A 23,692-nucleotide genomic window follows, 5' to 3' on the forward strand; every position below is an offset into this window, starting at 1 on the left:
AAGTCATGAGTGGCATAACAACTGCCCAGGTGGCCCTGATTGCAGCCCCATCATTTTACAGCACAGGAGGGAGGCCCAGAGAGGGGCAGTGACATGTCTGAGAGCACACAGCTATTAGAAGAAGAGCAATCGTGGGACAGGTATCTAACCTCCAGGGCTGAAGGGGAAAGAGCCCAATCTAGCCTTATAGCTGACAAAACCGAAAAGCTGAATTATAGGTCTCATTTTTTCAAATTGGGACTTGGTTCAAGGTGATTGAATGTGATTCAGTTCCTGGTGATTTTGGTTCTTGGAACAATTGATTCAGATCTAAATCAGTTCCTGGATAGAACAGTGAAGAATAGAATATGTTTACACAAACACACACACAGTTATATTTTCAATTATTCACTTATTCATTGAAGAGTATATAAACTATGCATATATATTAAAAAGACAATTAAAATGACATAGTATATTACTGGTAACATTGATACATCTCTTCTCAGTCTTTTCTTATCGCTTTTTTATTATACATATATATATTTTTCTTTTTTTTCACAAAATTAAGATCTCAACTGCTTTATTTTTTAAATTATGTAATTTATGCTTAAGCATTTTCCCCATCTCATTAACAGACTTTCTGGAGCATGACCTTTGAAATGCTACTTGGTATTTCATCATACGATGTGACAGTCATAATTCTTTTCCCCAGTACCCTAAAGCTGCTCATAGGACAGACTGTCTTTGAGTAGGTCTTGAAGAACAGTCACTGAAAGACTGATAGGCTGTGTGGGAGGTGGCCTTCAAATTCTTGCAGCGATTTAAATCTCTTTCCTTCACCTCCGAGTGGCTTCAGATTGCATTCAAATATAGCTGCCTGCCTCACTCCCAGCTCTCTTTTATCTTTCTCATTTCTTCTTTTTTCTACTTTTTTCCTAGACCCAAAACAGGTGGATTCCTTACATTTGCATATTTTACAACCTCAAAGACTTTTTATAGAAATGCACTCATTTAATCTTTATAAAAACCCTACAACATGGGCAAGGCAGAATTATCCCAATTTTATATGAAGGAAAGATGAAGCAGGCAAAAAAAAAAGAGGAAAAAAGAATGATCCCAATTGTACATTCAATGAATGTATTTTGAGCGCCAACTATCTGCACTTTGGTAGTCACTAAAGGAGGGGCATAAGTAAATCCATCTTTATCTCAAGGATTTTCAGAGTAGGGGGCACATAAGAATTTCAGTAGATGATGGCTATTATAATTTTTGGCAGAAATGACTTGCCTCCTGTCAGGTGGTTAGTTACTGGCTCAGGAAAGAGAACCAGCACATCCTCTGCTTTCTGTACTCGATTCCCTACACCGTGTGACTGTTAGTCAAGAGTAGGTCCAGAATAGGTGGGAGATGGTCAGGGCAGGTGCATGATGGGATACTGTTAGAATTCCCTCTTCTCCTTCATCTCAAGCTCCAGTGAAAAGACTTCACACTTGAGACACCAAATTATCCTGAGAGGAGCCAGTCCATGGATTGACACTTTCTTTGTGTTGGAGGTAGAGATGATAGTATTTGTCTTTTGATGAACAAACAGTGGTTTGGGATTTAGCTACTTCTACATCTGTGAAGGGATAAAAAAGGAGAAAGGAAATAAAAATTATTAATCATCTCCCATGTACCAGTCTCTGTACTAGGTGCTTTACATGTATTATTTCATTTAAATCAGAACTCACAAGAAGCCTGTTTTATTCATCATTGTGTTGCTTTGGACCTACTGCAATGTTTGCCACACAATAAGCATTGATTAAATGCCTAACTAATAAATGAATGCTCATTGTACAGATGGGAAAATTGAGATCTGAGAAGTTAGACAACCAGTACTAGGTTACATAGATGGTAAGTAACGGAATTGGGATTCAAATCTAGATTCATAATCTAGAGCCAGTCTGCCTGGCTCTAGAATTGTGCTTTTCCCACCACTGCATCCTTGGCAAGCAGTGTACATGCTTCAGTCTGTGGAGGGACTATTTGGTTATTATGGGTGTGGTGACAATCCAGTTCATCATGCAGGTAGTACCTTTGGGTTCATTGTTTCCTCTTTCTATAGTCCTTTTGCTATGAAGACAGCATTTACGGTTGTGTTTTGCTGTTTGGCTGTCCTCCTCTAAGCACTGGATGCATCTTCCTTATATCATCACTCGCACTGGGGTTCTGGCTCCTTTAGAGTGGAGAGTATGTTGTTTTCAGCACTGCAAGAGATATTTTTACATTCTCTTCAGAAATGTGGAGAGCTCTGGGCTGAGCATGGTGGCTCACCCCTGTAATTCCAACAATTTGGGAAGCTGAGGCGGGCAGATCACTTGAGGTCAGGAGTTCAAGACCAGCCTGGCCAACATGATGAAACCCCATCTCTACTAAAAATACAAAAATTAGCTGGGCTTAGTAGCATGCACCTGTAGTGCACCTCAGGAGGCAGAGGCAGGAGAATCACTTGAACCCGGGAGGTGGAGGTTGCAGTGAGCTGAGATCTCACCACTGCACTCCAGCCTGGGCAATAGAGCCAGACTCTGTCTAAAAGAAAAGAAAAAAAAGAAAATGTGAAGAACTCTGGTCTCCCTTTTTAGAAGGTAAAGCAAAGAATAAAGTCAGGTTTTGAAAATGTTCCCTCAAGATGTGCTTCTGTTGCATTACTAGAGACCCATTATGCAGGGATAAGAAGGTAGCTAAAGGAGCTGCCTCTTTAAATCTTAGATTGTCAGTGTTCTTATTTGGTTTGACTTCTTAGTCCTGGCCAGGGAGCTAATTGTTAGATCTTGAAGAAAAATCTCTTGCTAGCAAGACTACCTGCTTAATGCGTATATCTTTAAGCCCATTGCATAGACAATTGTAGAGATTCCCAAGGGGAATTTAGAATCCACATGCTTATGTTTCATGCATTTCCCAGATCTAACATTACATAAGATTTGGAAAACATTGTTTTATGATATAAAGTGAGAGCCAACTACTCTGAGGCTGACTACCATTTAACTTCTATTCGTTCTGAATAGTGAGATTTTTGCTGATAATAAACATATTGACATAAGAAAACAAAGATCTTTGACGGGTTATAGGCACTCTCTGGGAATATCTAGTTGATACTGAGAAGCCATGTCAGGACTGTTTGGGAAAGAAAATTGAAGAGTGTCAAGGAGAGTTGCTTTCAGCTCTGGCGGAGAACACTTTTAGTTGCTTTTTTATTCCCTTACCCCTACCCTGTCCCAAGACTCACACGCATTGCTCAAGTACACAGTGTGCTTGGACCAAACCAACACCAGCAAAGTATTTTCTGGACTGCTCCAGTGTGATTTGTCTTCATCACCCAAGTGTGAGTCTCACCCAAGCAGTCTTGCTGGGTGTTTTTTGTAAGGGAGGGAGGGCTTTTCCAAAACAGAAGGTTTTGTTTTGCAATTTACAAAAAGTAACAGGATCCTTTCTGAAATATTTGTTTTGAATCCCAGAATGTAACCTGACACTCCCAATCATCACTTTCACTTTATAAAACTTAGAGTGTATCTTGCGGGTTCATTATCTGTCCATTTCTAGCCTGAACCAAATCTAAGCTGTTCCATGGGGAGGTGCCCTAAGGAACATTTTTTCTGCCCACCTTTTGAGACTTGCAGTTTGTATTCCTGACATGTACATATATAAATGATGTAATTGATTTGAGATACTGAGCAGATCATTCTATAGCGCCTGGCCTAGAATAACTTACATTCTGATTCAAAGCAACCAGGCAACAGAGTGCTCCTAAAACCTCAAAGTGCTACTAAACATAATAAAGCCTCCTTTACTTATCATCAAATCATTTCAAGCTCAGGAATGACTTTTAATATCCTTTTTATGACATGTCGTATCTATCACAGGTCAAAAGGAGTTCCCAAACAAAACAGTAACATTGAGTGAAAACTTATATAAAGTCTCTCTCTATTAGAAAAGTTAGTTTTGGCTCCCAACCATTAGCATTTATGGGTTCCTATAAAGTCATGACTGTTTCTTAGCAGTAGGATTTTCCAAGCCTTGCAATGAAATTCTTAGTTATACTTGTATTTAAAATGTAGAATGAGTAACTTTGTCTTCTGGGAAGATGTAGTAGACATACTTTTTGGTATTCCTGCCACCAAATACTAAAAACCCTGGACATTATATAAACTAGCAGAAGAAAACTCTAAAAGATAGAGAAAAGGAGGTGGACCAGCTAGGGACATCATGACCCAAGGGATGAGATGGAGGTGAGTTCCCTGGAATTTATTTTTGCCTCATGTATACTGGATTTGGAGCCGAGGAGGTTAGCAACCCAGAAATTCCTGTGGGTGCAGACATTAAAAATCCCAAGGAAGCTTGCTGTCTCTAGTCAAAGGAAAGAAAAGGTGCAGCTTGGCAAAGCAGAAAACTTTTATAATAACCATTTTATTCCAAGTAAACACCACAGGAAAACTGTGACCTTATCCTACATGCCTGCAAAGGCCTAGACTTCCACCATCACAATGCTGTAATGAAGCAGCCTAAGTCTCCACCATGATGGAATCAGAGAAGGCCGCATAAGGAGCCAAGACTTTTATCTCCACCTCATTGATAATAAGACCCTCCCTACCCCTGTAATGTCAGTGGAAACTACATGAGGAGCCTAAGCTTTTACTCTCACTCAACAGTAACAAGGCTCTTTCCCACTGGGATAGTGTCAGAGAAAAAAGTAGAAGTAACTATATTAATTGCAGATAAAGTAGACTACAAAGCAAAGAAAATTACCAGAGAATGACATTATATAATGACAAAAGGGTCAATACATGAAGAAGACATAGAAATCTTAAATATATATGCTCTAAGTAACTGAGTTGCAAACTCTGTGACACCAACATTGATAGAAATGAAAGGAGAAGTAGGGAAATCCACAATATAGTTGTAGACTTCAACACTCCTTAACAATTGGTAGAACACTAAACAGAAAATTAACAAAAATATAGGAGAACTAAACAATGCTGTCAACCAACAGGCTCTAATTGACATTTATAGAACACTTCACTCAACAACAGTGGAATACGCATTCTTTTCAAGTGCCCACAGTACACATAGCAAGATAGAGCATATTTGAGCCGTGAGACAAACTCCAACAAGTTATAAGAATTTAAGTCATACGGAATGTGCTTTCCGACCACAAGGGAACCAAACTAGAAATCAATAACAGAAAGATAACAGGAAACCTTTAAATACTTGGGAAATGACAACTAAATAATCTATTGCTCTAAGAGGAAGTCTTGAAAATAAATGTGAAACTGAATGAACATGAAAATACATATCAAAATCTGTGGGACACAGTAAAGCAATACTAAGAAAAAAATTTACGGCATTACATACATCCATAAAAAGGAGGATTATTAAAAAATAATCTAAGTTCACATCTCAACAACTTAGAAAATGAAAAACAAAATAAACCCAAAGTAAACAGAAGAGAAAAAATAGTAAAGATAGAGAGGAAATCCATGAAATTAGAAATATAAAAACAATAAAGAAAATCAATGAAACAAAGAGATGTTTTATTGAAAAGATCAATAAAATTGATAAAACTCTAACAAGACTCACAAAGAGAAAACCAAATTACCAATATTAATGTTTCATTCCAGATGAGGATATCACTATGGGTCCTGTAGACATCAAAAGGAGAATAAGGGCATACCATGACAACTCTATAGGACTTACATGCTAAAATGCAGAGTGATCTATGAAACATGAAGTTAAGGACACTTGGACATCATTATGCCCTTATAGTAAGAGCCTACACCTGAGTTTGAAACTTGGCGTGCCATTAGCTGTGAGATTTTAGCAAATTAATCATAACTCTCTACCTCATAGGGTTGTCTTGTGAACAAAAAATAATGTGCCGGGCTCAATGACTCACACCTGTAATCCCAGCACGTTGGAAGGCCGAGGCGGGTGGATCACGAGGTCAGGAGTTCGAGACCAACCTGGCCAATATGGTGAAACCCTGTCTGTACTAAAAATACAAAAATTAGTAGGATGTGGTGGGTGTGTGCCTGTAGTCCCAGCTACTCAGGGGACTGAGGCAGAAGAATTGCTTGAACCCAGGAGGCAGAGGTTGCAGTGAGCCGGGATTGTGCCACTGTCCTCCAGCCTGGGTGATAGAGCAAGACTCTTGTCTTAAAAATAAATAAATAAATAAAGAGCAGATGATGTGCTCTTAATTCCTGGAAGAGGAAAGTGCTATCCCTTTGTTGATTGTGTTCAGCTCACGACCACATATGTTACTTTAGCTAAAGTTCACACAAATGCAGTGTGCTGGTTTTTTGTCTGTTTTCTAACTTAAACAGAAGCTTGTTTAGGGAAGTAACTAAATATATTTTTCATCTATCTATCCAAAATGCCTAATACAGTGCCTACTATATAGTAGGTTCTCATTAAATGTTTACTGAATAAATAGGAACATGGCTTTTATAAGAAAAAAATTAAAATCTTAAAGGGTTTGACCAGCAGTGTATTTAGTGCAGTGATTTTCACTATAATGTGGATTCTTCAGTATCACTGGCAAGAGGTGGGCATCTGGCCTCCACTCAAACACTTGTATAAATCCCAAGACTACAAGATATTTCAATGTATTGCTGTATTATCCCCAATTACTGAAAATTTCTTCCATATATTGAGCTTGTCTGTTTTTCTGTAACTTTTACCATATGGTGCTAAATCTGCTCCCTGGGATAGTGTATTACTTATCTATGTTGCTTAACAAATTGCCCCAAACATAGTGATTTAAAACAACCATAACACACTTATTATCTCTCACAGTTTCTATGGTTCAGGAAGTCAGGAGAAGCTTTGCTGGGTTATTCTGGTCTGGGATTTCTCATGAGGTTGCAGTCAAGATGGCCCAGGCTGCAGTCAGCTAAGGGTTTTGGTTGGAACCGGAAGATCCTCTTTCAAGGTGGCTCACTCACTTAGTTTGAAAGTTGATGCTGGCTGTTGCTGGGAGGGTTGTTACTCTCCACACGGGGCTTTTCTACAGGCTTCTTGAGAATCTAGAATGTGGTAGCTGTCTTCCCATGAATGAGTTATCCAAGAGAGAGAAGAAGGCATAAGAGACAATGTCTTGATCTAGCTGGAAATGACAAGCCATTACTTCTGCCACATTTTGTTCATTGAAATGATTCACCAAGTCCAGCCCACATCCAAGGGGAGGGGAATTAAGCTTCATCTTTTGAAAGGAAGAGTGCCAAAGAATTTACAAAAATATTAACAGTCATAGCATGCCTTTTTTCCACTATATGGTTTTTTAAAAATTAACATCAATTTTCTCTTTTTTCTTCAGTAACTCATGTTAGGTGGATGTTGGACCTCCTCAATTGATACTTCATTTGCATCTCTTATTTTTTCTTATATTTTCTATCTTAAGATAGTTTGCCCTAAATGCTAAGAAAATTTGCTCCATGTCAGGTATTGTCCTAAGAACCTTACATAATTGTTTTATTAAATAATGATAACAACTCTATGAGGCAACGTGGCAGATATTATTGGTGGCCTATTGATATTCCTTCTCACTCTGTCCTGCACTGCAAACTATTAGGGTGGGTGCCTGAAGAACTCTTCTTCTCCTCGTCCTCCTCCTCCTTCTCCTCCTCCTTTTTTTCCTTCTTCCTCTTCCTGCAGGAACACACTCAGCCTAGATGCAGGACACTGTGGGTGTTGAGGCAGAAGCAGACATGTGCGGATTAGGAGGATAAATACCCCAGCTTCCTTGCCCTTCAGTTGGCATAACTGGGGTCTGTTCTACACACTCTCCAAGGTAGAGTTCCTCAGTGTAAAGAACCTCCAGTTGCTCTTTATTGGCTTCCTTCCATTCCCTGTTTCACTTCCCTATTCCCCCTGCAGTGTTTCCTAGGAGCACTTTCCAAACAAACCCTTTGCTCTCAAGTCCTTGTCTCACAACTTCTGTAGGCATCCCCACTAAGAGCAGTAGTAAATATTACTGTCCCATTTTGCAGATGAAAAAACTGTGGCATTGACAGAGTGCTTACTTGATGATGGTTAGTAAAAGTTAGTGGGAGTTAGTAAGTGGCAGAGCCAGGATCCTAAGCCCATGCTCTTAACCACCACATTATAATGACATAATACTTCTGAGTACTCACTATGTCTCAGGCACAATGCCAGGTGTTTAATACAATTTATTTTATGGATCATAAAACGTGCTCAGATAGGTTACATGACTTGTCCTAGGTCATAAGGCATTAAGTGGCAAAGCAAGAATTTAAACTCAGATTCAAGGTCTTCACCATTCTTCCAGAACTAGATGGCTCTCTAGTGGACAAAATCAGGATCCAGGGCTCTTAGCGGAAAATCCAAGGGGACACAATTTATAGTCCTGTAAATTGACTGCATTCTATGTCCCAAGTCTTTGTGTTCCTTTTCTGGCATGTGGTTTGTGAATCTGTGACTCAAGAAATGCTTTCTAGTCCTTCCTTTCCTATGCTCGGGTACATTTCTAGATGCTGGTTTTATCTCTGAGAATAGACAGAGAAAAGGGTAAATGAAGTAGGGTTGCCAGCAATGACAAGGCATTTTTTTCTGTGCTAGGGGATTTGCTTAAGTTATATTATTTAATCCTCTTAGAAATTTCTTAATGGAAATGCTCTTTTTCTCCTTTTAAAGACCAAGAAATAAGGTTAAGAGAGGCTAAAATATTTGCCCAAAGAATTTACCTAAGTGTAAGTAATCAAAACTAAAGTCTCTTAGACTCTAAAGCAATCCTTTTTCCACTGAGCTGGTGGAGGATCTTATGAGGTAAGAAGGTAGAAAGGTGCCAACAACTTCTAGGGCACTGCTTGTCTAGCACCTGCTGAGAAGTGCCAGACAATCTCTGATTACAAAGCTTCTAGCATAATATCCAAGCTTTGTGCTCAAATCACAGTTAACGCCATTGTAGAGGGACCTCTGTCATTGCAGGGGCAGACACAGTAAATAAGTCCATACACAAAGATCATTACAATCTTACACACGTTTCTCTTCACATCGATGAGCATTCTCCAGGTATTGGGCTCCGTGCTGACCATTACAAGATACAGAAAAGAGAACAGCAAGCTTGGTTGCTACTTAGGAGGAGCCGACTCATGGTTTGGAAAAAATGGACAACATGCAGATGAGGTTGCTAAATACATGCATGATGCTTATATATAAGCTATAGCATGTGAGGGGACCAGGAAATGACTGGGTTGGTTGGTGTGAATTCTGAGCCCTTTTCTATACTTTTGACTAATCTGTCATGCCGCATTTGGGATCCCACAACTTGGAAAAAAATGGAAAAATGGGAAAGGGTACAGAATAAATATGTGATATGAATTGCTCTAAGACACTCAAAATGCAAGAAATGCCACTTTTTTTTTTACATAAAAATAAAGCCAGTAAATACACCTACTTTCCTAGGTATTGGGAATTCCAGGATCAGTCACTGGGGTCTGTATCCCCACTTATGTAAGGAACCTTGGATGTGCTGGGCACTAGGCCTCTGTTCTCATCTACCAGTCACCACTATCCAGTTGAAAGAAGGGAGCTCCCTTAGTATCTCCTTCCCTCTGTGCCAGGCTTGGTCTTAGGGGCTGTTATTCAGAGTCCTAAAGTCACAGGAGCAGGCATCCTGATTCTGCCACCTTGGGGTCCCTGTGTATGTGGGCTCAGGCCTCAGCTACTTCTGGAACGCTGTTTGCCCAGACCTTCCAAGTCTTGGGGGACCATCTCTCCAAGGATTAGGACAGCGATCTCATCTTAACCTCAAGCTCATATCCCCTGTCCATCAGCCAGCTTCCCTCCCTGGGCCTTTACCTTTGGAACCAAAGGCCTAAATGGCTTTCTGCCAGGCATTCTCTGAGCCCCCTACACAAAACAAAACACAAACGAGTTGTTTACCATCCTCTCCCCAACACACACACACACACACACACACACGCGCATGCACATGCACTCACAGAGTAAGCAACCAAGGCTAACACCTTTGGAAATTGAAAGGCTACCACCCTTCCTCCATGTATAAAGGGCTTTTGGAAACCAGTGTATTAAAATGGCAGAGCATGGACTGCATCAATTCATGTCCCAGCTCTGCCATTTATTAGCTGACTAACCTTAAGCAAATTGCTTGGCCTGTTTTCTGATATGCAAGCTAGGGAATAACGATATCACAGGATACAGAGTTAAGGCTGGGTAAGCATTTAGTGCAGTGTTTAACAAGCACTCATAAAACAGAAGCACTAGGAGGACTCATTATATCTCATCCCAGTTCTGCTTTGGATGTGGCAAAGCCCTCCCCCAAAGTTCAAGCAAGGTGGAGGAAGGGCTTCTGAGCATTATCGAGGCATCACAAGTAAAACCCATCTTTCATGCGTTGACTTGTGTTTCCTACTTCATTCACATGTTGAAGCCCTAACCCTCAGTCTTTGAGAATGTCACTGTATTTGAAGATTGGACCTTTAGAGAGGTGATTGAATTAAAATGAAGCTGTTAGGGTGGATCTAATTCAATCTAACTGGTGTCCTGATAAGAAGAAGACATTAGGACACAAAGAGACAGCAGGGGTGCATGTACACTGAGGGACGATGACCCTGTGGAGAGGCAGCAAGAGGGTGGCCATCGGCAAACCAAGAAGAGAGGCCTGGAACAGATTTTCCTCACGGCCCTTGGAAAAAACCAACTCTGCCAATACTTTGATCTTGGACTTCTAGCCTCTTGAAATGTGAGAAAATAAATGTCTGTTGTTTAAGCCATCCAGTGTGTGGTATGGTGCCATGGCAACCCTAGCAAACTAACCATCCCAGAGATAAGGTACCCGCAATGCTTCCCAAGTACATCATTGCCCATCCTTGACCCTACTTGGGAGGAGGGTTCCCACTGGCTTCAGGAATTGAGAATCTGGAATGCGCAGCACAAGCCACCCTTCTGTTTTTAATCATTAGCATCTCACAGCACCAACAACTTGGAAGTGTCACCACCAAAACATCAGACTTGGGATCAGAAACTCCTAGAAGGTACTCACACAGAAGATGTAGTATTATCACCCAAGGGAGGCGAAAATTGAATCAAAAGTTTGCATATTGATGAGGTGTGGACAGCATGCAGATAACTCTTCCCCATCCCCACAATCAGTTTTCTGTTTGTATGTTTGTTTTATCACCACTTAAGCACTATAAGTCCAGTGCCTAGGGCTTTTCAGGGGCCTACAAAATGTTTCAGAAGGACAAATTAAATGGATTTCAAAATAAGACAAAAAAATGGTCAAAACAAAGTAAAAAATAATTTCAAAAACAAAATTATAAAATGCTTTTCAAAATGTTTTCAACATTTATAGTTAAAATCAGACGCAGGAACCTGTTAACACAATTGACATCCTGTGGGTGGTGCTTGTAAAAGTTAGATGCCCTAGGATCTGAGAAGAACCTCAACTGGTGCTGCCCTCTACCCGTCCTCCAGAAACTCACACCGGGCTCACGAGGGTTTAGCAGGGAACAGCGACCTGGAGCAGAGTCTGTGCTGCAGAATGGGGGAGAGGGCGAAGAGGGGGCTCCCAGTGAAAGCAGATATGTCACAGAGGGAGGGGATTGGGTCCAGCTTAAACCCAGGTGCAAATCTAAATTCTGCTCCTGTGTGACCCTGGGCAACTTGCTTAACTTCTCTGAACCTTGACTTTGTCACTGACACAAAAGGGGATAAGAATGCCTACTTCATAGCATTTTCCTGAGCATTAAAGAAAGGAAGAATGTAAGGTGAAGGAGAGGGAGCTCTGTGCCTGGGAAATAGTAAGTGTTCAACAAATACAAGCTATTATAATCGTGGCATTAGGCTGGGTGTGGTGGCTCACACCTGTAATCCAAGCACTTTGGAGGCCAAGGCAGGCAGATCACCTGAGGTCAGGAGTTCAAGACCAGCCTGACCAACATGGTGAAACCTCATCTTAAAAAAAAATAATAATAATAATCGTGGCATTAGGCAGACTCTCAAAGGGGAGGGAGAAGAAGGGCTTTTGCTCAGTGAGGCTGTTTTTTTGGAACTTGAGCCATATAGAAAATGTTGAGTAAGTAGATGTTGACTGGATGAGCTCTCCTTCAAGACAGAAAAAACAGTTGAGAAAAAACAGCAGTACAGAGGTTACAGGTGTTGCTGAAACAGAATTCCCAAGTTAGGACTGGGAGGCCAGGAGGTGGGGCCAGGGCTGGGTGGGGATGCTGAGGGACAGAGGATGGGTGGACTCCGGAGAACACCCTGCACTGAAATCACTGTGCACGGCCTGGAGGTGGACTGGTGAGTTGCCCATCCCTGTGGGCTCATGCACCTCTCCTGCAGCTCCAGGACAGAGAGCAGAAATTCCCAGTGGGCATCCTAGGAATGCAGGCTGCTTTAGAGAGACAGCTACAGTTTGCAGGTGACTGGGGGCAGAGAGTGTCTGCTCTGCCAGGAACTGGCAGATCCCGGGTAGAATACCTGAGAGCTGCAGTTTTCCCACACATGCCAGTGTCCAAAACTAAGTCCAGAACAAAATGAACACAGGCTGTTTCTCTTTTTTCAAATTTTGTGGGTACATAGGTGTACATATTTTGGGGTACATGAAATATTTTGATACAGGCATACAATGTGTAATAATGACATCAGGGTAAATGGGGTATCCATCACCTCAAGTATTCATCATTTCTTTGTGTTACATATGCTCCAATTATACTCTTTCACTTACTTAAAAATGTACAATGAATTTTTGCTGACTGTAATCACCCTGTCATGCTATCAAATGCTGTCTTATTTATTCTATAAATAAATAAGACTCAGCATTTGGATTTTTGTACCCATTAACCATCCCCCACTTCCGCACCTCCCTACCCCTGCCCCACTACCCTTCCCAGCCTCTGGTAACCATTATTCCACACTCTATCTCCATGAGTTCAATTATTTTCATGTTTAGCTCCCACAAATGAGTGAGAACATGTGACATTTGTCTTTCCGTGCCTGGCTTATTTCACTTAACAAACTTAATGTCCTCCAGTTTCATCCATGTTGCAAATGACAGGATCTTATTCTTCTTACGGCTGAATTGTGTATATGTACCACATTTTCTTTATCCATTCGTCTGTTTGGACACTTAGGTTGCTTCCAAATCTTAGCTAATGTGCAATAAACATGGGAGCACAGTGTCTCTTGATAAGCTTGTGGCAAGGGAAGTATCTGTGGGTCACTTTGGCTTCAGCAGGGGTTGAAAGGTGTAAGAAAGAACAATGTGCTTCATGAAGTAGAAAGAGAAATATGGGGACAGGCTCTGATCAGCAAGCATTCTATTAAGGGTGAGAATTTTGGAAGCAGGGAGACTTTCTGATTGGTCTTCAGGGATACTGGGCAGACCTTTGGTAAAGGGGCAAGTAAGCAGTATAGAACGTTTCATGTTAGGGGTGGACATTTTTCTGTGGCTGGCCATTTCCTGAAATAAGTAGGGGTTGACAGAGTGCTTTCTATTTCTCTGTCAAACTGTCATTATGGGGTGCAGGGTGGAGGGGCAGTCACAGTCAGTTTCTCAGCAGATATCTAGACCAGAAGGTCCCCTCCAGAAGCTCCAGGGAGCTGGAAGTTAAGTGTTCTAGGATTGCCTAGTCATCAACTGGATAGGTCCCTGGACCTGTTTATTATCTGCACATTGAAGGCACAGGACCACCCAAGAATGTCAAATTGCTGACCCTTGGGCCAAATCCAACCAGAAATTGTGTTTTCTTTGGCCTAAAAATTATTATTAACATTTTTATTTGCATGTCTTCAGGAAAGGTGTGCCCTCTCCAACCTACAGTCCCTCTGCTCAATACTGGCCCAGCTCCCACCTTTAGGGAACCTGCTGTGTCCCTGTAGCCATCTGGGTCTGCAGCCTGGGAACTAGATGACATTAGTACCTTCCTGGCACTGGCCTTCTGTGGTCCTGCCATTCTCAATGGCACTGTCTCACTTTCTATGCCTTCCTCAGTCTCTACACACTGCCCTCCACAAATATTTGACAGCCAGCCTCTTGAGTCAATTACTCCTTTCAGAAAACTGGAGAGAAAAATGATATAATTAACCACCTGAGAGAAAATGAACAGAGTGAGAAGCTATAAATACCAAGACCCACAATGAAGGGCTGAACCCCGGGACCCCACTTAACCTTACCCAGTTGAGATGCTCTGCTGCCTTCCTGGGTGGAAGAGACCTGTGGGGGCAAACTTGGTCAGACTTACAGCCATGGCCATCACACAGCAGTGCAAGAAGCAGCCCTCCAGACCCCTGGCTGAGGAGAGCAGGAAGCAACACCTCCCGCCCCTCTCCCCCAAGTAGCCAGGATCGGAATCAACACCCTTGAAGGGTAAATCCTTTCCTCACACACTTGTGCCCAGGAAGCAGATGTTCTGTCCCTACTCTGGGGTCTGGGCACTGTTGTGTATTTGGATCCTTCCACCCTATCCTCAAACCACAGACCAGATAAATTGAGTTGAACCGACTTCAAAGCAAACACTGAGCAGAGTCATCTGGGATTCATTCCTGAGCCGGCCCTTTTCTAGTTATGTAACCAGAGAGACGCAGACAGAAGGACACAGATTGGGAGAGCAGGTTTTTGTTGTTGTTTTTAAACCTCCGACCCTTTGCAGTATTGGGATAATTATGGCTTTCATAGCATTCATCACTGTAAGCTGTCAGGAATTTGAATCCTTTTCAGAGTCAGTGACCAACTTTTTGCAACTGAATTCTATCTTCCTGCTTCCATCCTGAGTAAGGGAGATAGAATGCTGAGCTCACAGGGCCTTCTTCAGAATGCCACACACTGGGCACTTTGTGCTCACACCCTGAATGCTACAATGGACACATCTCCTAGACATCCTCCTGGGCTCATTACACACTTCCTTCCCACGCCATAGTCTCATTCTAGAATGTTCATTAATCTCCCACCTGAAAGAACAAGAGGAAATGTGAAGTTTTAGATAGGCCAGGGCTTTTGGTGTGAATCTTTCATGAGTAACCCAAAATACTGTGGTTCAAGGCTAAAAGGCAAAGGCAAATACTAGATACTTTAAGGAGCTATATTTCCACATATTTGCAATTTTTAAACATTTTATTTTGTGATTTAAAAGTAATACCTATCCAATGTGAAAATTCTAAAAATTCTGAGGACTAAAAAGAAGAAAATAATTATCCCAAATTGTTGCCTGAGAGGATTATTCAAACAACAAGTGATGCTAATATTTTAGCACATTTCTCCTCAGTCTTTGATTCATGCATATTTACATTTCTAGAACTGAGGCTATATTGCATTTATAATTTTTGTATCCTATATCCTTACTGAAACATTTCCCCATGTAATAAAAAAATGTTATTAACTTAGTTTTCAATAGCTACCTAATTTTAAATAAAATATATGTACCATAAATTTTTTAAAAAACAAATCCCCTATTGTTGGACCAAAGGTTGTGTCTACCGTTTGGCTACTACAAAGGCTGCTGTGAACATTCTTAGCTCTAAATTTCTTTCTGCATTTCTCATTACTTTCATCAGATTTATTCCTAGAAGTGTAATCAAATCTGCATCAAAGAAGATCAAACTTTTTGAATGTTCTTAATACATTTCAGAAAGATTGAACCATCTTTTCACCATTAAGTATCAATATTTTTTAAAACCTTACTATTTTGATAAATAAAGAAGTAGAATTTTATATTTGTATTCATTTGTTTTCCTTTAGATACCAGTTAAAATAGTTATTTTCCACATCTTTATTAGCAATTTTCAGTTTAGCTTATGAACTGAGGCTAAGGCTGATTATTCAAGTCCATCTGCAAATATGCTCTCACCTCAGTGCAGGCCATCTGATGACAAGAGCGGTAAAAGGCCAAGAAGAAGCTTAGCAGAGCTATGACATCTAGCGGAGGAATCAGTCTGAGGTGACCCCATTCCTGGTCATATTGGTTATCCTGCTGCATAACAAACTACCATTGAAACTTAATGGCTTCAAACAACAAATGTTTATTACTTCACAGTTTCTGTAGGTCACAAGTTCAGGAGTAGTTTAGCTAGTGCTTCTGTCTTGGGATCTCTTGAAAGGTTTCAGTGAAGATATTGGCTGCGGCTGCAGTCATCTGAAGGCTTGACTGAGGCTGAAGGAGCCACTTCTAAGATGACGAACTCACAGAGCTGTTGGCAGGAGGCCTCATTTCTTTACTGGGGTCTCTTCACAGAGTATCTTCATAATATGGCTGATGGCTTCTTCCAGAATGAATGATCAGAGAGATAGATTGCTCCACTTATAGATTAATAGGTTAATCTATTGCATCTTTTATAATCAAATCTTGAAAGTGACATACCATCACTTCTGCCATATTGTATTGGCCATACAGAATCACCGTATTATAACATGGAAGGGAAGTATACAACAGTGTGAAGACCAGGAGGTAAACATCACCAGAGGCCATCTTGAAAGCTGGTTCCCACACTGGCTATGAGTTTTAACTGCTTTCTTTTTGAAGAGAAGAGGTAATGAAGAGCAGGTAGCAGAAACTCTATCACTGCTTACAATATGCTGAAGTTAACCATACATAGTTTCATTCTTGTTATGAGGCTAAAGTCAGCCATTTCTTTTTGTCTCCATAAAACCTGCAATTAAAAGACCAGACTGGAAGATTTCCAGATAGAAATCTGGACTGGGTGTCCAATGCAGTTCAGATCCTGGTGTCTGGTTGGGACTGGTGGTAGTGGCACCACCATGCAGAAATTGCCTGAGCCCATCAGTCCCATGTTCTGGTGCTTCCTTCAAGCTCTGTGGAATGACTGGTGGCAAAGGCAGAGGGTGTGCAGGCAGAAGAAAACTGCTGGACCATGGCTCAAGGGCTCACAGGTGGGACAAGAACTCTTAGGAGAGATTTTTTTTTTTAATGAAAGTGGGTGAATAAATACAAGAAACCTCACTCCTGGAAGAGGGGTTTGAGGCTAAAAGAGGACAGGAAATAGGCTGTCATAGGTAAGAACTATGTTCTTACTAGACCCTTTGAATCTAAAAATATATGTGTCAGTGGGCATGATCATTAATATGTATGAATATTACCAAAATATGTTGTTGGCACCCATGCTAATTTTAGATTCTGCAGAATTAAGCAAATGAGCTCTTCTTTTTTCTCCCTACACCCTCTGCCTTGACATTTTAATCAATCTTGCAGCTTCATCTATTTCTTTCATGTGGTTGAATCCTAAATTTGTATTTCCAACCTTGCCATTTTTTTCTCTACCACATTTCCTACTTCCTGCATGACATCTCAGCCTGGTTGACTTGTCAGCACTTCAAACTTAGTATGTACAGAACAGAAAGTATGTTCTCCCTGAAACCCGCTCCTTCTCCCATGCTCCTTATTTTGATAAAAGCACCATCAGCCATCTTGCCTTGATACCCAAGATGGAGAAAGCAAATCTATTACATAGATGAAGGGTTCCCTATCGTGAGTCATTTTAAAAATTCACGTACGAGTAGAGGCGGGCACCCAGCAACAAGCAAGCTGAATTAATGTGTTCATTCAACAAATATTTATTAAGCACCCACTATGTTCGAGAAGGCACATTTTCAGGCATTGGAGCTTACTGATAAATAAATCAGACAAGATTCTATGGCTTCGTGGAGCTTCATTTTAGAGGTGCCAGGCCTCTGAGTTTGGTCTGAGAGTAGCAAATTGTACCCTCTTACCAGACCATCAGGTCAAATCAAGAGATACAGATTGCTCTGCTCTGTCCTGCTGTGAGCTAAAGGGTATTCTGTTATTAGCACTAGGTTCTGGAGTATCAGGCAAAAAGTGACATCACAGAGGATGGCGAGAAGTGACAGAAACCCAAAAATGTGACTAAGCAAATGTGGCAGGCTGCATACTGGCCCCTGAAAGATGCCCTTGTCCTAATCCCAGAGTTTGTGATTATATACTCAAAAGGGATTTTGCAGCCGTGATTAAGGATCTCGAGATGGCAAGGTGGACCCAATGTAAGCACAAGGCAGAGGAAGGCAAGATTAAAGGCAGAAAGATGAGATGGGATGATGAAAGCAGAGGTTGTAGATGCACTTTGAAGATGGAAGAAAGGGCCATGAGCCAAGGAATGCCAATAGCTTCTAGAAGCTGGAAAATTCTAGATTCTCCTCTGGAGCCTTCAGAAGATAAGCCTGCCATATTTAATTTAGTTAACTTATTTATTTTTCTTATTTTCCTTTTATTTTCAGTTGACATCTAATAGTTGTGCCTATTTATGTGGCACAGAGTGATATTTCTGTCTGTGTATACTATTGCAACCATAGATCAATCAATATTTTCCTCAAACACTTGCTATTTCTTTGAAACATTTGCATTTTAGGTTCATTTCAGACCTCTGTCCTCCAGAACTATAAAATAAATTTGTGTTGTTTGAGCCACTAGGTTTGTGGTAATTTGTTACCGCAGCAATAGGGTACCACTAGTACAGCGAGCCAGCAGGTAGGCTTGCTACAACTCCATAGGAATCCAAGTGGACAGCGACACTCACTCAGTTTATTACTCACAGCACAGCAAACTGCAGGAACATTAGCAACAGAGGTGATCTCCCATCCCCAGGTTCTATGGGAGACATGATAGGCACAGATGGCAACCATGCACATAGTGGATTATGCCAAGCTAAGGAATCCAGGACCAGGAGCTCAGCACCTTTCACATCAAGCAACGAACAAGACAATTGCCCTCCACCGGAGAGTAAGTGTTGGGCAAAGTAGCCACACTATGGCCACCTTGACCTTCTCAATGGTCCACATGACTAACTGCAACGAAGCCTCAGGGTGACAAGACTGCTAGGTCTTGCAGTTTGGCACTCTCAGCAGGGATGTGCAGGGATGCTTGGGGCCCACACGGGGCTGCTTCTTTCCACAGGCAGCTCTCTCAACCTCAGCCCAGCCCTGCGAGGCCCGAGAAATTGCCTTGGAGAGATTCATTTTCAGATCCCAGCAAATGCTTCTTTGTCTTCCAAGAAGTTCATTTTGGCTGCCAGGGCCCCAAAAGTCCTTGCCCAAGGTTGAGAATTGGACAGAGGTTTTCCCACATGGGGCTGTACAAATGCCCACACAGTCTACTGTGGGCCAAGCAAGGTCAGCACGTAGTTATAAATGCTACCCTGGCAAGGCCAGCCAGTTACTAGAGCTGAGCCTCAATAGAATCTTTGTGCAGTATAGCTGGTTGCTTAACTCTAGGTGCCCATAGGAGACCTGGAGGACAGCTCAACCAGGCCAGCAGCCTCAGGGGAGGGACCAAGGCTCAGCCTCTTTGTCATAACCAATCAGGTGTGAGGGAGGGAGACAGCATTAAGAAATGGCCTCCCAGATATTTTCCTTAGTACAGAATCTGAATTTACTCCTAAGAGGAAGCTACTGGGGCCTGAGCAGTGATTAAAATTGATTCCAGGGTTCTGGGAGCTAGGATTCTAGGCAATAAAGGACTTAAATGTGTACATGTGTGTACGAACCCTTGGAATGGAAAAAATATATAAAGGAAATCCAGAGGCAGTTCTTCTTTTACTCTAAGACATTGCATTTGAAGATGACCTCTTATTCCAGAATAGTATCCAAGTCAGGACAAGTCTCTCTGCAGTGTTTGAGAACAGACTTACTTCTTGCTAAGAAATGATTTTTCTTGTGGTTGGTGGTATGATTTAGGGATAACTTGGTGGTAGAATGGAGATTACAAATCCCCTCACTTGACATTAAAGAACTACAGCTATATTGTGTTCATATATCAATGGTATTCAACCAAAGCAACAGAAACAAGATATATTCTAATCTAAACTCAGAGATAAGAACATCTTTTGGTTTAAATAATGTATGTAGTAAAGCCCTATTAGGTAACATATTTATTTAACTAAATTTTAGAATGTAGTATAAACTACTCCCATGGAAGATGTGCAATCAGATGTTTCAGCCAGTAACTAAAATGTGCATTCCTCAAAGGTTCGAGAGGTAGGCAACAGACATTCACAATGACACATGGAGTACAGAGGCAGGGAATTCAGCCATGCAGGCAGGGACTCCTTTTCTGCTGCCTCCTGAAACCCACAACAGTGACAGTAAAGACTTAGTAAATGTTTGTTGAATGGATTAATGAGCAAAAGACATCCCCTTCTTTGAAGGCTGACCTAGATGCTGTTCTAGCATATGAATGTAAAAATCTCACTAAGAAAAAGAGCAAATTGAAAAATAATATGGATTATTGGATACATTTTTTGCTTAACGAAAAACATCTCACCCAGCACAGTGGATCATGCCTGTAATCCCAGGACTTTGGGAGGGTAAGGTGGATGGATCTCTTGAGGCCAGGAGTTTGAGATCAGCCTAGGCAACATGGTGAAATCTCATCTCCACAAAAATTTACAAAATAGCCAGGCATGGTGGTGCACACCTGTGGTCCCAGCAACTCGGGAGGCTGAGGTGGGAGGATCACCCGAGCCCACAGAGTTTGAGGCTTCATTAAGCTGTGATCTTACCACTGTACTCCAGCCTGGGTGACAGAGTAAAACTCTATTAAAAAACAAACAAAAAACTCTAAGCATTTAGAAGTGCATAGAAAAAATGCTACTGAAAGGTTATGCTTTGCACTGTTAACCACGGCTACCTCCAAAGACTGGTGCTGACTTGGGTAAGAGTCCCACCACATTTTGCATAATTTATGCATTTCTGCATTGTTTAATCTTGTAAAATAAGTTTGGATTACTTTCATTGGTTAGAAAATAAATACTTTTTTTTTAGACCTCACTTAAATAATACTCTCTAATATATGATTTAAGGGGAAAGAATGTTAACTTTTTATTAAAAGAAAAGCCAAAGTATAGGACAGTTCACCATTTATGAAGGTCAAGATAATTTCCTAACTTCTGATCAAATAGATCTCCATCCACCAGGCCAGTGTTAAGTTATTTTCTAAAATGCTATTTTAAAAAGCCAGTAGAATGTGAAGAACTCTGTTAGGTTCAATATCTATTTATTCAATCAATATTTATTGAGTGCTATGTTTACTTTATGGGCTTTTCCATAAAACGGGGATTGTAGTACAATGGGTAATAGGACAGAAAGAAGTCAGGGTTCTAAGTGGATTTTTTAAAGTCAATTCTTGTCAGAACTGGAATCTCAGACTATAGCATTTCCTTGTCAAGGCTGATTGTTACAGCATATTTTTCATCTCAATACTTTATTTCCATTCCATCTCATGGGCAGAATGTCCATGTAACAGGATGTGGTCATGTGATCTTTCTTCTGCAAATTTATCATAACTGCAACTGTAGACGTAAAACAACCCATCCACTCAGCGAAAATAAACCTTCTAATGAGGACTCAAACGAACCACCTTCGAGAATTGCTCTTTCTGATTGTATTTTAAGGCCATTAAAATATTTGTTTAGTGATTTATTCTTCCTGTAGACAGATGTAGGTATCGGTCTATTTTTCACATTACCGTGGAGTTTTCTTTTTAAATATTCTCTTCGGCCTTGCAGTGAAATGTGCAATATGATACTTCCTCATAGCGACACACGTAAAAGCGCTATTCATCAAATGGTATTTCCAAGCATACTTCTCGTTATTCTTTCAAGTACATAAACATAGGAAAACCCTTTACTCTTTTCACAATAGGAAAAGAACCAAAGATGTGGTGCAATTCCCGACATGCGTGTTCTTGGATCTTAAGAACAGAGCTACCATATTTCCCATAAAGTTCCCTCTTGGTCTCTCTCCTTCTCTTCCCACACCAAATACATACTGTATTTGGCCCAAAGCTAAATCAAGGTAAATGAGACATGACCTATTAAAGAGGAAATGAATAATTCCAGTGAGAGGAAAATTGCATTCCTGGCTAGAAGCATGAAAGTCATGACTTGGATGTATAGGTTGATTCTACCACTTTGCTAGATGATTTTGCTTTTTGGGTGGCATGTCTTCCATCATCTAAATGACCTCATGTAGTCAGCAAAATAAGTCAAATCATGTTGTGGTGCTATTTACTCTATATTTTTTTCAGGGTTCTTTCTAATGGATTCTTTAAAATTAATGAGTGTGTATATAGCAAGCCTTTTGGAATAGTTCTTATTAAATTCCCTAAAACTCGATTTAAATCAGGACTTAAATGATCTGCATGAACAGGCACACAGGTCAAGTTTTAGTGCATAAAACTATCAGTAGAAGTCCTCATGTCTTCTAAGTACCAGTGGAGTCACCCTTGCCCCACTGTATGGATGTGGAGGAGGAGGTGGGGTTGGGAAAGAGCATATTAAGAGCTGGCATCTATAAAATTAGTAAAATGCCAGAGATCATGTCTGAAAATAGAGTCTACAAATTGGAAGTGTCACATAAGCATTCAATGTTAATAATTATCATCATTATAATCAAGATTAAGATGACCTATCTGGACTTCTTGTTCACAAAAAATGTTTGTCTTAGAAATATGCCTGCTAGCCCGGGGATGGACCACTGGTAATCCCAGCACTTTGGGAGGCCAAGGCGGGTGGATCACTGGAGGTCGGGAGTTTGAGACCAGCCTGGCTGACATGGTGAAACCCTGTGTCTACTCAAAATACAAAATTAGCTGGGCATGGTGGTGTACACCTGTAGTCCCAGCTACTTGGGAGGCTGAGGCAGGAGAATTGCTTGAACCCAGGAGGCAGTAGGCTGAGTTCATGCCATTGCACTCCATCCTGGGCAACAAGAGTGAAACTCTGTCTCAAAAAAGAAAAGAAAAGAGCCTGCTAATTACTAAGCTCTGAATTATAGGCCTGAGATAAATTTGGATTTACTCTCTCTCCTTTTTTTCATGATTAAAAACAACATACTTAATATTAAGTCATATTAATTGCAGCTTTTCAGGCAATTAATATTACTCCCAAACTGGAAACAACTCTAATGTCCAGCCTCAGAAGAGTGGATGAGCAAATTACGGTCCATTCATATAAGGGAATACGACTCAGCAACAGAGAAGAGCTAACTACTGATACAGCAACACAAATGAATCTCAAAAACATGCTGATTAAAAAAAATACAACAGAACACATATTGCATGATTCCATTCGTATGAGATCCGAGACTAGACAAAACTAACCTATAATGACAGAGGGCAGATTGGGGTTGCCTGGGGCCAGGGTGGTGAATTGTCAGCAAAGGGGTACAAGGGGATTTCTGAGTGAAGGGAATGTTCCATATCATGAAGGGGCACACATTTATCAAAAGTCACCCAGCTGCACACTTAAAATGGGCATATTTTATTGTGTGTAAATTTCTCTCCATAATGTTGACTTTAAAACAAGAGTTAAAAACAATTAAAACAAGACCGTGGAGTATTAATTTGGATCTCTGAAAATGTCAGATTTTAAAAGATATGCACCAAATGGTTTAGTCATGGTTATTCCCAGGGAGTAGAATTTGTGGGCAAGGAATGAGAGGAATGTGTTCTGTTTTATTTACTGTATGCTCTTCTCGGAAATAGGTGTTGCCTTTGTAAGAAGAAGAAGGAAGAAGGAGGAAGAAGAAGAAGGAGGAAAGGAGGGGGAGAAGGAAGAATGAGGAAGAGGAGGAGGAAGGAGGAGGAGGAGGAAAGGAGGGGGAGAAGGAAGAAGGAGGAAGAGGAGGAGGAAGAAGGAGGAGGAGGAGGAAAGGAGGGGGAGAAGG

The 23,692-nt window shown here is 41.0% G+C and overlaps 1 long non-coding RNA gene across 1 annotated transcript in view; it reads right to left on the bottom strand.

Moving 5' to 3' along the window:
• Positions 1-524: 524 nt before the first annotated feature.
• LOC118151628 (uncharacterized) overlaps positions 525-23,692 on the bottom strand; it is a 124,533-nt gene continuing 101,365 nt past the window's right edge. The window contains exons 5-6 of the long non-coding RNA XR_008479682.2: positions 2,057-2,228; positions 525-1,600 (exon numbers count right to left, since the gene is read on the bottom strand). This is a non-coding gene — a long non-coding RNA (uncharacterized LOC118151628). The remainder of the gene's footprint in view (positions 1,601-2,056; positions 2,229-23,692) is intronic.

The sequence above is a fragment of the Callithrix jacchus genome, chromosome 2 (genome assembly GCF_049354715.1).
Source record: "Callithrix jacchus isolate 240 chromosome 2, calJac240_pri, whole genome shotgun sequence".
Classification (NCBI taxonomy): Eukaryota; Metazoa; Chordata; class Mammalia; order Primates; family Cebidae; genus Callithrix; species Callithrix jacchus.